We start from the raw sequence: 12,467 nt of genomic DNA, 5'->3' as shown, positions 1-12,467 counted from the left end.
GTGTACATTCTGCTTTCATATGTTGTTGTAGTGTTGCATTATATAAATAGTACTGTTGTATTAAGCAGTGTTAGCCACACTGTTGAATGCAGATAAAATGTGTAGGAAGTTCAGTATAACAATACTGGAAGTCCCAAGAGGTCAGTCAAATTGTACAACTGAGGGAGACTTAGAAAACATTGGAATGCTTTATATCAATTCCCTGATAGCACAGTGTACTGGGATATCAACTGTAATATTTTTACCACACACAGCAGGGATTTGAATCCCGGGAGTGGTAGTAAGTTGTATGCATAATCATACCCCACAACTGTACAGAGTTTGTGAGAATGTTCCGATAGAAAGCTGTATGCATAATTAGACCCAAAACTGTACAGAATTTGCTAGAATGTTCAGATAGTAAACTAAGCATAATCATAACCATCAACTCTACAGACTGTGGCAGAATGTTCAGGTAGTCAGCTGTATGCATAGTCATACCCCTTAACTGTTCTGATCTGTCCAGCATGTCCAGATAAATGGCCCAAATCTGCTGCCCGCTAACCTGTTCCCCTGACAAATCAGTGTGATGATCCAAAAAATGTAGGTAGCTTTTACTGGCATATAACTGATAGTCAGGCCTGTACATAGTCAGAGAATGTATATGAAAACAAACCTGTCATTGTAGCATCTCACCCAAAGTGTATGAGAGCAATTCTCAAAATATGTCACATTAACACCTGCATCCTGTTAAGCCTTGACCAGATTGTGTGCAATAACAGATTGTTAGGTATGTGTATAACATCAACATGGAATCTGCGAGTATGTGTAGGATTTGTCAGGTAGTGTTAACAAAGATTTTTGCCACAGCTATAACAGGTAAGAGGTATAGACTGTAGGTACAACATAGTTCACTTATATATTTGTCTACAAGCATGGAATATGGGAGTATGTGTAGGAATTGTCAATGATTTTCTCAACAGCTATACCAGGTTAGAGGTGTAGACTGTAGGTACAACACAGTTCACTTATATACTAGTCTGCAAGCATGAAATCTGGGAGTACGTGTATTAATCATCAGGTAGTGTTAACAATGATTTTCTCAACAGCTATAACAGGTAAGAGGTGTAGACTATACGTAAGACACAGTCCACGTATATACTAATCTACAAACATACCATTGTACAAAGTAAGGACATTGGGTAGTGTAATAATACATGTAAGGGACAGATCACTGCAGTGACTACGAAAGTTGTGAAAACTACAGGGATATATTAGCTGTTAATTGACCTCTCTCTCTCACCCCCACCATATGTGCAACAATAACCTAATTACACACTGCAAACTTTTGTTGGGACATATGACCTATTGGTTTATAAATATTCACATTTGGTTCTATGCATGTGCCATGTTAAAATATTCCCATATTGGTGGACTGTTGCCATCAATGAAACCTGCATGCTGTTGTAATGGCCACTGTTGTCCCATATATGCATGTGTTCTGCTTGCTCTGCAACTGTTGTAAATCTGATGTCTTGGGTTAATGGGAATACCTATGCATGCTGTTATAACTAATCCTGAATGCTGTTGACTATTACGAACTGATATCTTACTTAAAACTGCAACACCATAGCTCATATGGGAAGGCCAGTCCCAGCGAACACACCTGTCCCACCTCAGCTGGCCATGGCACAGGGCACCAGCACATCTGGGACATAGCCTGGGACATCCTCCTCCATTGGCCCTGCATCACATTCGGTTGGAACCACCACAGGGGATGGGGCTTGGCCCCCCTGGGAGTGGGGGCAGAGAGGTACCTGTCACCCACCATCAGGTCTGGGCCGTGATGCATAGCAAGCTGGACAAGGAGATTTGAGACAAGCTATGCCAGCTTGAGGGCCACGTGGCTCAATCAGAGGGTGAGACTGCCCCTCCTACCCAGCCCCCAGCACAGCCACCCTTGGGGTCGTGAAGGTGCAGTGGTGACTGCTCATGGGTGGGGACCTCAGTCCCACTGTTTCCATTTGGGGGCTCATGGGCTTGCGACTTCCAAACATCCCTCCCCATCCAAGGTGTTTACCCCCCACATGTGTCATATACTGCCCCTATATGTGTCTTGTTTGTCTTGTCTGTTAACCTACCCAACCTACCTCCCAAAATATACCTACTACCCCTCCCCAACATCCCACTCTCACCTGAAAAAAAAAGGCAATCTGTTCCCACAAAAACATCTCACCCCATACATAGCTGTCCATTTTGCACACATGTCCACTGGACACATGTAATCCAGTCTAATTGGCATCACAACAAATTATTGTTGTCCTCACCCCCACCCCGGGGTTTGAGTGTCCAAATCTACCTCCAAATTCAGTGTATATACACAGCTGTTGTTGTAGAAGAAATGGGCAGCTATGGACCTTCCTTACACCCTTCCTGCACATCCCTGGCTATTTTCCCTACTGTCTTTCCCTCTTTGTGCCCCTTTTTTCACCACTTTCCTATCAACCTCTTTTTCTTTTCTTTTAAAGAAATTAGTGTGGGGGTAAGCAGGAGTAAGCATTTTTAAGCATTATGTTTTATATATATATATATATATATATATATATATATATATATATATATATATATATATATATATATAGGTTCATAGGTAGGTACTAGGCTATCGGCCCAAGGGCCTATGTAAGCCTAGCCAGCAAGGTTCCATAGTTTACACCACCCAAGAAAGTTATTTTCCTGTGCCACTGTCCAGCAGAGACACAGAAGTGATCCCCGGGGTGTATTTCCTATTTCCCATCCACTCATCAAGATTTTTCTTGAAGAGTGCTAATGAAGAACTTTGCTTGACATAGATGGGTAGCTTGTTCCAGAGTATAGGAAGACTCTGGGACAGGAATCTATCCCTCCAGTGTGTCTTGTTTATTGTGGTGACAAGGTTTAGGTCCCTAGATCGTGTAGCTCGGAGGGATTGGGATTTATTTAGGTGTAGCATGTCCAACAGCTCTGGGTTTGACATAACTTTATATGTTAGGCAGAGATCACCTCAGAGTAGGAGATATGCTATGGAGTAAAGCGGGAGTATTTTGAGGCGGTCAGTGTAGGGCACTTGTTTGAGGTCAGTAATCCTCTTTGTGAGGTACTTCTGTGGCCTTTCCAGCTGCTGCAGATGTCTTGTGAGGTACATTCCAAAAGGGGCGTTGTACTCTACAATGGGTCTAATGAGTAATGAGTAGAGGGGAACTATGACCTCTTTTTTCCTGGATGAGAACCCTTTTATGATGAGGTGTGCCATGTAGAAGGACTTCCTGACTACTGTGGTGATGTGACTATCAAAGGAGAGACTACTGCCCACCTGGGTCACAAGGTCTCTTATCACACATTCAGTGTTAAGCAGATTGCTGTCTATGTGGTAGTTCATGGGTACAGATTTTTTACCAATGGGGGTGACACTGCACTTTTTGGCATTGAGCTTGCGGCCATGGCTCTGACACCAGGCATCTGTCTCAGTGAGGCCCTTCTGTAGGATGTCCACATCATTTGGGGACTTGACTATGGCTCCTAGTTTGCAGTCATCTGTGAACTTCGTAAGACATATATACATATATATAAATATATATGAACATATATACATGCAAATGCCTACATCAACACATATATGTCTACACCTATATGTCTACATATACACAGCAAGGTACATATATGTACGCAGATATATATCTATGTAGGTATATAGGACATAGTTATATATATGCAAGCAGATATATATATATCTATATAGGTATATGTGGTCATACATCTGTAGATAGCAATGGTAGATTAACAAAAACAAATATGTCCACATGCACCGTTAATGGGGTTGAGAGGCCCCAAACAATATATGTCTTGTATGAATAGGCATATCCCCCACAGCCAAACACGTCCACCCTGCAATACACTACCAAGTGCTGCAGATCCCATAACCAGGACCTGACATGACATGGGCACAAGATGTTAACAGTACTACATCCCACCTGTATGATGTCAGGCTGGTATTGGTAACATATCATGCAGTACAGTCTGGCCCCCATAGGAAATGTAAAATGTGGAAGCTATCAACATCCCCAGGATACATATACACAGACACGTATATGCAGATACAGCTATACATATATATATATATATATATATATATATATATATATATATATATATTTACATACATATAGATATACATGTGACTACACATACACACACAGAGATATGTACAGTAAGATACATATGTAGAAGGTGCACAAAATATGGAACAGCCACTATGCCTACAGTTCACACCTGAACAACTGGACACTGTATGGGCCACACATACAAATGACAATCGTTGCCTGCAATATATACCCGCAGAGAGGTCACAGGAAAAAAACACCACACACAGGTTTGCAGAAATGGAAACCCTTTATTTGTGTACTATTACAGTTCTACATGCCATGTCATATAGACACTGACATCCATATAAATAGAGTAATGCAACTGTGAAACAGTTATACCAATACAGTAGTCTGGAAAGGTTCACAACTGTTGCTGTCCAAGCCAAGCCCTTCAAATTGCACAATAGTAAAGACAAACTGGGCCACATGATACCAAACAATCAACAGTATGTAATGCAGGTGTATAGTTCAGCAGCCTCTATCTACACTCTGTACCAAAGCACTAGGTGGTAAAGACTTCAGTTAACCAAATTGAATGTAAGTGTTACATAACAAGGCATAACTGACACCATCACAAGCACACTGACAAACAGAACAGTCTGTATGGCAGGAGGCAGTAGGCCTATTCACCCCGAGTGCGTTCTCATGGTGCCTGTGCCTTTAAGGCCGAGCACGCCATGAGAAGATACAGTTTGCAAGCCTTTCCCCCCGAGTGCTTCCACAAGCGAGAGAAAGTGTACTGCTAATTTTTAGTGCAACTTAATGTAAAACACTCTGAAATCGTAACTAAATATGTAATTTATCATATCTAGTTACAATTCAGTGTGTTTTAACATTAAGGTCAGATTGAAGTTTTTGCAGAAAAAGCATTTCCAAAAGTTCTTGCTAAGCAAATGGTGGCAGCCAATCGGATTCTTGCATTCCGAGCCACCACTTGCATAACACCTCCACCCCATACCCAAGCTTCTTTTGTTCGCCCCTAATAAATAGTGGGTCCAGCAGTAGGTAATTCCTTCTTTTTGCGAAGAACTGGAGATTTTACCTGCTACTGGATCCTCTATTTTATAGTCAAGGAATTCACGGACCGCCATATAGGCACTACGAGGAGTTCCCGTTCAGCCACTGCAGTTCGAGTTCCCGGTCAGTTAAGCACAGCAACTACCTTCTCTTCCTGCCGTTCCCTACCCAATTGGTGAGGTACTGTACTTGTTTTTTCCTGTACTTGTTTTTTTTCCTGTAATACCCAGTGGCAGATTTAGGCATGGGCACGCGCCGGTCCCTTTTTAAACTTGCATTTTTTTTTTTTTTTTAATAAGTTGCCTAAAATTGAATATAGTCTTGTAAAACAACTTGCGTTAAGGTTGAGCGGGAATGGGCAATGAGTGGGATGCGTTGTTTTTTTTTTTTTTTAATAAGTTTCCTAAAATTGAATATAGTCTTGTAAAACAACTTGCGTTAATGGAGTCTCAGTCTAACTCTATTGCTGTGCTGCAGGAAAAGATTATCAAGGTGCTAGAATGTAGTAGGCGCAACAACTCAGCAATGTATGTCCGTTTTGGATATCTTCAGTAATAGTGTACAGGATTACACCATTTAGCAAATCATCACTGATTGCTTTCAGTTACAATTCATTCCAAGACCAGTATACATTTGCTTACTTTATTTTCAAGATTTGGTACAAGTTATAGGATCGTTCAGGAAAAGCAAAAGTATGGTTGCCTAGGCCATAGCATCATAATTCTGTAAAATCTCCCTGCTGAAAACAAAAAGTCAAAGGAAACATTTGTCTTGTTACTGTATATACAATTATTAATTAATGGAAACATAATATTTTAAACGGATTAACCATCAATTCTGACATTTGCTTACAGTGAGGTAAAATCTTCTGAAAGCTCTTCCATGGAAGCTGTGAAGTTACTTTAATCACTTTTCAAGGAAAAGTTCCCATAGGTTTATAAATGAATAGGCTCAGAGATTATTACTGGGTAAATGGCCCTAGGAGGCCTTTTTCAAGTGTAGCCATGCTTTCCTATAAGGAAATAACAAGGTGAATAACCCAGGAGCATATAGATGGATTTGGAGCCGCTAAGGATCGGTGTATCTCGAAGGCTGAATGGTGTTAGCAATGGTGTTGGCAATTAGCGTTACTAACTGTTTGACGGAGCCGCTAAGGATCGGTGGATTAATGTGCTGGATTTGAATGTCCTTTTGTAAATGCTACGTGCTTATGCATTTATGTGGTTACCTGTGAAAATGTTATACTTGTGTTTGTAAAATATCCTTTAGCTAATTTCTGTTTACTGTGGTGTCTGAAACCCCTTGCTAATTATCTGTTTGTATGCATGTGTTGGTACCATAGTGCTGTACTGACTTATGGAATGTGTAACCATGCTGCACTGTCAGATTGACTTGGACTGTGTGATTATACAGGGATAGTATAGAAAATGCACTGTTCACTGCCATGATCTGTGTGCACAGCTATAAGTATATAGTCTATGACAATGAACATGCATTGGGCTAAACTGCCTGCATGCTTATGGTGGACTTAATTGCATACAGTGGTAAAAAAAAAAAAAATAGTTTCCAGTTCTTTGAATGCCAAGTACATTTGAGTTTTGTGCTTTTTCTCCAGATATGTGCCACACTGTAGTGAGGAAACACTCCTCAGTTTGAGTTATTTTTCATAATATTTTGGTTGGTATTTGGTGGCCTAATATAAAAATGCCCTTTCTAGCTGTGTATGAAGTATCCTGTCTTTGTATTCAGTAGAATATTCTGGTATTGACCTTCACCCTTCCTCCCCTTTCTGATGTCCTGTTGTATTTATTTTGTGCCCTGTTCATAATGGATGAGAGGTTTGGGGTCAAACAATCAAGTATATTTTCATCATTCCCACTGCCTCAGTGGCATTTTGGGTTATCTGCTAAGGTAATCAATTCATCACTGGCCAGTTTTCAAAAGCTCAGACTCCTGTCCCTCACTCTTTGTTTCAGCTGACCATATTCTGAGAGGGAAGCTTGTCACAGGAGGTTGGTGTGTAATATTTTTTTGCCATCCAAACAAGAATTTCCCTGTCTCCTCACAGGATTCGGTACTGATTTTACTGATTTTCCAGCTTGCTGCTCAGATAAGCCCCATTTGGGGACCCCCTTCCTCTCATTTTATTAGATTTATTATTCTCTGTTTTTATGTTTGTTTAAAACATTTATTTCTGCCAGTATTTACAGTAATTCCTGTGGGAATTTCTGCTTGTAGCAATATTTATTTTGTTTCTGACTTACTTTCTGAGGAAACTTACAGTATTTCTCTCAAGTGCAGTTTGTATTTGTGCTGTTAAACACTAAGGGACTGTCTTGTGCAGTCAGACTGTTACTGTGTTTATTTCTGTCTTTTGACAGGACGATATTGCAAAACTTGATATTTCAGCATTTGTACATTTACTATATGTATGACTCTACTCTGTATGCTTCCCATTGGGTTTTACTGTGAATTAAGATCTGATGTAATTTTCTTCATTCCTCAATTGATGGGTTTTGGATCTGACTCTGCCGCTTCTTATGGCGCCTTCGATTCAAACCCCTCGAGCTCCACCTTCTACCCATACGGCCTCGTCAACCTAATATACTTCAGATCTTGTTTGCTGCCGTATTGCTACAGATGCAGTTCCTCTCACTCGTCATTGGTGTCATGGTAAAACAGTGAGTCTTCAACTTTTTCCCTTTCAGTGGGCTATCCTCTGAATTACTTTCACCTTCTTCCCTTTGTTATGGTATTTTTTTTTCTTTTAGGTGGTGCTGCGGTAGCGTTGTCGCCTCACAGTAAGACTCTGTCCGGTTCGATTCTCAGCTAGAGCGTCTTCTGCATGGAGACATGTGTGAATGGGCGTACCTTCGTTGAAGGTTGTGCGTCAGGGCTGGTAACTCGGCACGTAAAAATCAACTACCAATCATTAGCGGACCAGAGTTCCGCTGTGGCGACCCTAACCGGGAAAAGCCGAAAGACGCAACAACAACAAGTCCAGTCCTCCTGTGACTTTACTGAGACCTTCGTATTTCCTTCCAGTACCATTGTTGGCATTTCGGCTTTCTTTTCCTTATCCTTTTCCTACCCAGCTAGGTACCCTTGACTACCGTTGCAGTTTTGCAGTTTTTTCTTGACCTTTCTCATAAAAAAAAACTTTTTTTTTTTTTTTTTAGGACTAGCAAGGATGGCTGACAAACCAACCAGTGCATCTGTTGTGGGCAACTGAATTAGGTATTATGTGCCAACAGGGAATGCATATATTGCTTGGGAGCTACCCATTTATATGCAAATTATACCATTGGTGCAGGCTTCAACATCAGGGCACTCAAACACAAAAAAAAGTAATTTTGAAGGGCCTTCTTCCTCTATTCCAGCTGGGGGTCAAAAGCCCTCTCTAAGAAATTTGACAAAGGGAAGCCCATCTCTGCTTCTAAAGACAGAGCTAAAAAGAGATCTCCGGATCCTACAATGTCTTCAGCTCCATCTTCAGAGCCATTTCCAAAAATTGTCATTAAAAAAAAAAAATGGATCCCACTGCTTTGAAAATGAAATCTCCTTGGATCTGGTCACCTCTTCATTTGCTGGGTCTGATACCTTCTGTACTCCCTTCCTGTTTTTGCAGGAATCTCCACATAAGCACTTGAGGCCACCATCCACTAGCTCCTCACTCAGGTCTTCCCAGGAGTTTGTCCTAGAGTAAAGTGGAATGGATCCATGAGCCTGCACGTGACTAGTCCTTTAGTATCTCCTTCTCCCAATTCAACCTGTGGATGTTTTTCGTGTTTCACTGTTGCAGTCATCACACTTGGGTTATCTGCCTGCAGGTAGCCCTCAGTTGGCCCGAATGCCAGAGCCACCCCTCTTCTCTCACCCTCTGATCCAAACAGTTCCTGAGAGGAGCTAACAATTTAAGACCCCCAAGGAGAGATCCCACTCCTGCCTGGGACCTTAACTTTGTACTAGAGAAGCTCACACTTCCCCTTTTAAGCCTGCTGCTATAGCAGAGTTAAAATTCTTCTCTTGGAAAACAGCCTTACTGATAGCCTTCACTTCAGCAAGAAGGGTGTCCGAGTTACAGGCCCTTATGGCTGTGGAACCCTTCATTATCATTATCTTCCATACGGACAAAGTTTCCCTCGGGACTAACCCATCTTTTATGCCCCAGGTGGTATCCAGTGTGGCTTTAAACCAATCCATCCATTTGCCAACTTTTTTTCCTAATCCTCAGAATAAAGGGGAAAGGATCCTGCACTCCTTGGACGTGCACAGACAGCTCAGGTTCTACCTTGACAGGACTAAACCTTTCAGAAAATCTGACCAGCTGCTAGTCAGCTTTGCTGCATGGGCAGAGGGCAAGGCCATTTCGAAACAAACCATTTCTAAATGGATAGCACACTGCACCCATTTCTGCTACAAACACCATGGAAAATCTACCCCACAGGGGATCAGGCCTCATACCACTAGGCCTACCTCAACCCCTACAGCTTTTCTCAGGGGAGTACCTACCAGGGACATCCTGGTAGCTGCAACCTGAGGTTCCGTACATACCTTCACCAAGCATTACCACTTGCCTGAAAAGCTTCATATGTGATATTAAAACTTTGACAAGTTGTCTGTTTTATCTGTTACTTAAGTTTTAGTACAGGAGAGTTTTTTTTGTCCTCAAGTTAGAGTTGAGGATGGTACAAGATCAGGAAGCTATGGAAGGTGCCTAATTTAATGTAGCTATAGTTCTGCTCTCTACTACAGCCAGTATCAGAGACAGCAATTCAGGTAACAGTATTTGCAGTTACAGTCACATAAGCCACATATCCCAGACATTGATATAAATTGCAGCATTAATTATGCCATTGAAGACCCAGTCCCATATAGACTAGGAAAACCTCTGTACTACTGTGTGTGAAATAGTAGACAAGAATTTTGAATTTTTTTTAATGTAGCTTAGTGTGTTTGTATGCCCTCTGTAATTCATGGTTTGCTTTTTACCTAGCAGTTTCATACTAGTTTTCAGAGATTTGCTTCAAACCTTCTGCCCCCTATTATTTTATTTGGCAGGGCGTCAGTGCTCAGGCAGAATGCTCTGCAGAATGTAATCCTTGGTTATTAGTAGAAGGCTTTTGGACAGAGCTTCATTACCAGCATAACTGACAGGCTTGTTTCATGTGTAGGCTATGATTCAGTTTACTGAAAAGCAGAACTGGCTTGCTATCCAAGTGTGGCAGAGGGCGAATGGGTATCTGTGCTACCTATTTTTCTGCTATGACTGCCAATGTAGAACAAGAGAAAAATTGAAGCTGTACGAAATTCAGAGGGATAGTAATAGAAAAGGTCAATGTGAGTGAAAATGTAGATTGTGGAAGTAGTATAAATGCATGCAGTTGATCTACTTTTATAATGTTAAAGGCATTGTGTGTGTGTTGACGACAGGCTACTGCAAGCATTAATATCTCTGTTGATATACACAGCTTTGGCCATTATTGCATACATTTTCATTTGATCAGAATTGCACATTGTGAGATGCACAAAACGAATCTATGGTTGTTAGTTACAGAAACAGTTTGGATAAAAGTGAACTCTGCTGTCATTTGCTCACAATTATTCAGCCATTGATCTGGCCTGGCATTGTTTGTGTGCTTTTATGTCAAGCAAGCTGGAATTTATAACTGTGGTTGTTTCTTTCACAGTCCAGTATCAGAGGTGTGCAGAGAAAGTGTAGTCAGTTTTCTTTTGTGAGAGCCGTGTCAGATTTGGTTGGTCATCTGTTTTTACTGTGGTGCTGCACTGCTTGACTCTGAGGTAGGCATACAAAGAAGCTTCTTGCCATAACTGTTACATTACAGCAGTTCTAGAAAGTGTGTTTGTAAAGTTCAATGTCACTGTTTTGAAACTTGTAAATACTTTCAGAAAAGCACTTTTTGCAATACGAGTACAGCCAAGATTGGGACTCAGCTCTGACACCCCTTCTACTTACTTACTTTGAATCGCTGTATTTAGAGTACAGAGAACTCCATGCAGTGTCAGGCTTTGTATATGCTTTCACTGGACTAGCAGTTTCAGCCTTGATAGTCTGAGGGATAGTCTATGGGGACCAATGCAAAGCAGATGCATGCTGAATTAAGGTAATGTGTCCCTTGAAGCCTTGCCAAGTTGTTACCATTTGAAGCATCTCTGATGTTGCTAGAAGCATACTGTATTTTTTCTAATTGGAAAACTAGCTAAAATCACACGATTCATGGTGTTACTGTTTGTAACAATGACTGCAAGCAAGTTATGACATTATATGATTGACTTCAATACATGGCTTAGTTTCTGGTATGTTTCCAGGGGGATTCAGTATTGGTCAGCATGGGATTACAAGGCTATCAGACCATATTACTTGGCAAATGATGGTCTGCACCTGTGTTCGTGTATTTATTTAATTTTTATTCCACAGGATTTTCTGATCTACACAAACAATGGTTATATGACTCATTCCTCATTGCTTGGTATGTTGCTAACAAATAGATGGGAGGATGCGCTCAATAATAACTTTTATACTGTTTTTACTGTGTAAGTGAATGGCAGAAGACAAGCTATCTAGCTTGACATTTCTTCGTGTCTTATTAATATGATTATAGTGCGTAGTTGCCTGAGTGAGATAAATGTCTTTACAGACTGACTACTGACAGCATGGAGCTGCCATATTTTTATGCATTTCTCCTGGCTTTGTCAGTCACTTGGAATATAGGTGGGAGGAAGGGCACAGCAATATGTAAGTGTTGTACTATTTGACTGACTATGGCCTTATAACAGATTGTGACTGTTGCATTACACCTGCAGAAGGTAATGTAATGAATGTCAGCAATTATCACCTGTGTCTGGGCATGCATAACTTTGCAAGTCATTAGCACAGTGCACCATGCATAACTTTGCAAGTCGTTAGCACAGTGCAGTTAAAATATAGCGCTGAGTCATTGTCACTTTTCAGGTAAAACTGTCAGCAGCTGTCACTGTTATTCACATAAGCAGAAGTCGTTATCACATTGATGAATGCACAACTAACATTTGGCTCTTTCTCCACTTGCAGTGATTGCAGTACACCCCCACCCCCTCCACACTACTTTCATATATCATGTATAAAATTTCAAGAAATATCAGCAGTCTAGGAGGAAAATTGTAGACATTACATCTTCAATTGCTGTTTTTCTTGAGAAAGTGGCTGGAATAAGAGGATTTGTGGTGTACTTTATGAATAATTTGAGTATATATTATTATTGACTGCCTTGCATCCTCTCATTTGACAGA

At 40.9% G+C, this 12,467-nt stretch overlaps 1 protein-coding gene across 1 annotated transcript in view; it reads right to left on the bottom strand.

Moving 5' to 3' along the window:
- Positions 1-12,467, bottom strand: part of LOC122794927 — a 1,846,783-nt gene that overhangs the window by 61,141 nt on the left and 1,773,175 nt on the right. The window lies entirely within an intron of this gene.

Source organism: Protopterus annectens, chromosome 2.part1 (assembly GCF_019279795.1).
Source record: "Protopterus annectens isolate FY-2018-M chromosome 2.part1, PAN1.0, whole genome shotgun sequence".
In the NCBI taxonomy this organism is placed as follows: Eukaryota; Metazoa; Chordata; order Ceratodontiformes; family Protopteridae; genus Protopterus; species Protopterus annectens.
Note: the sequence above shows the minus strand (reverse complement) of the source record. Positions and strands in the feature narration are given on the sequence as shown.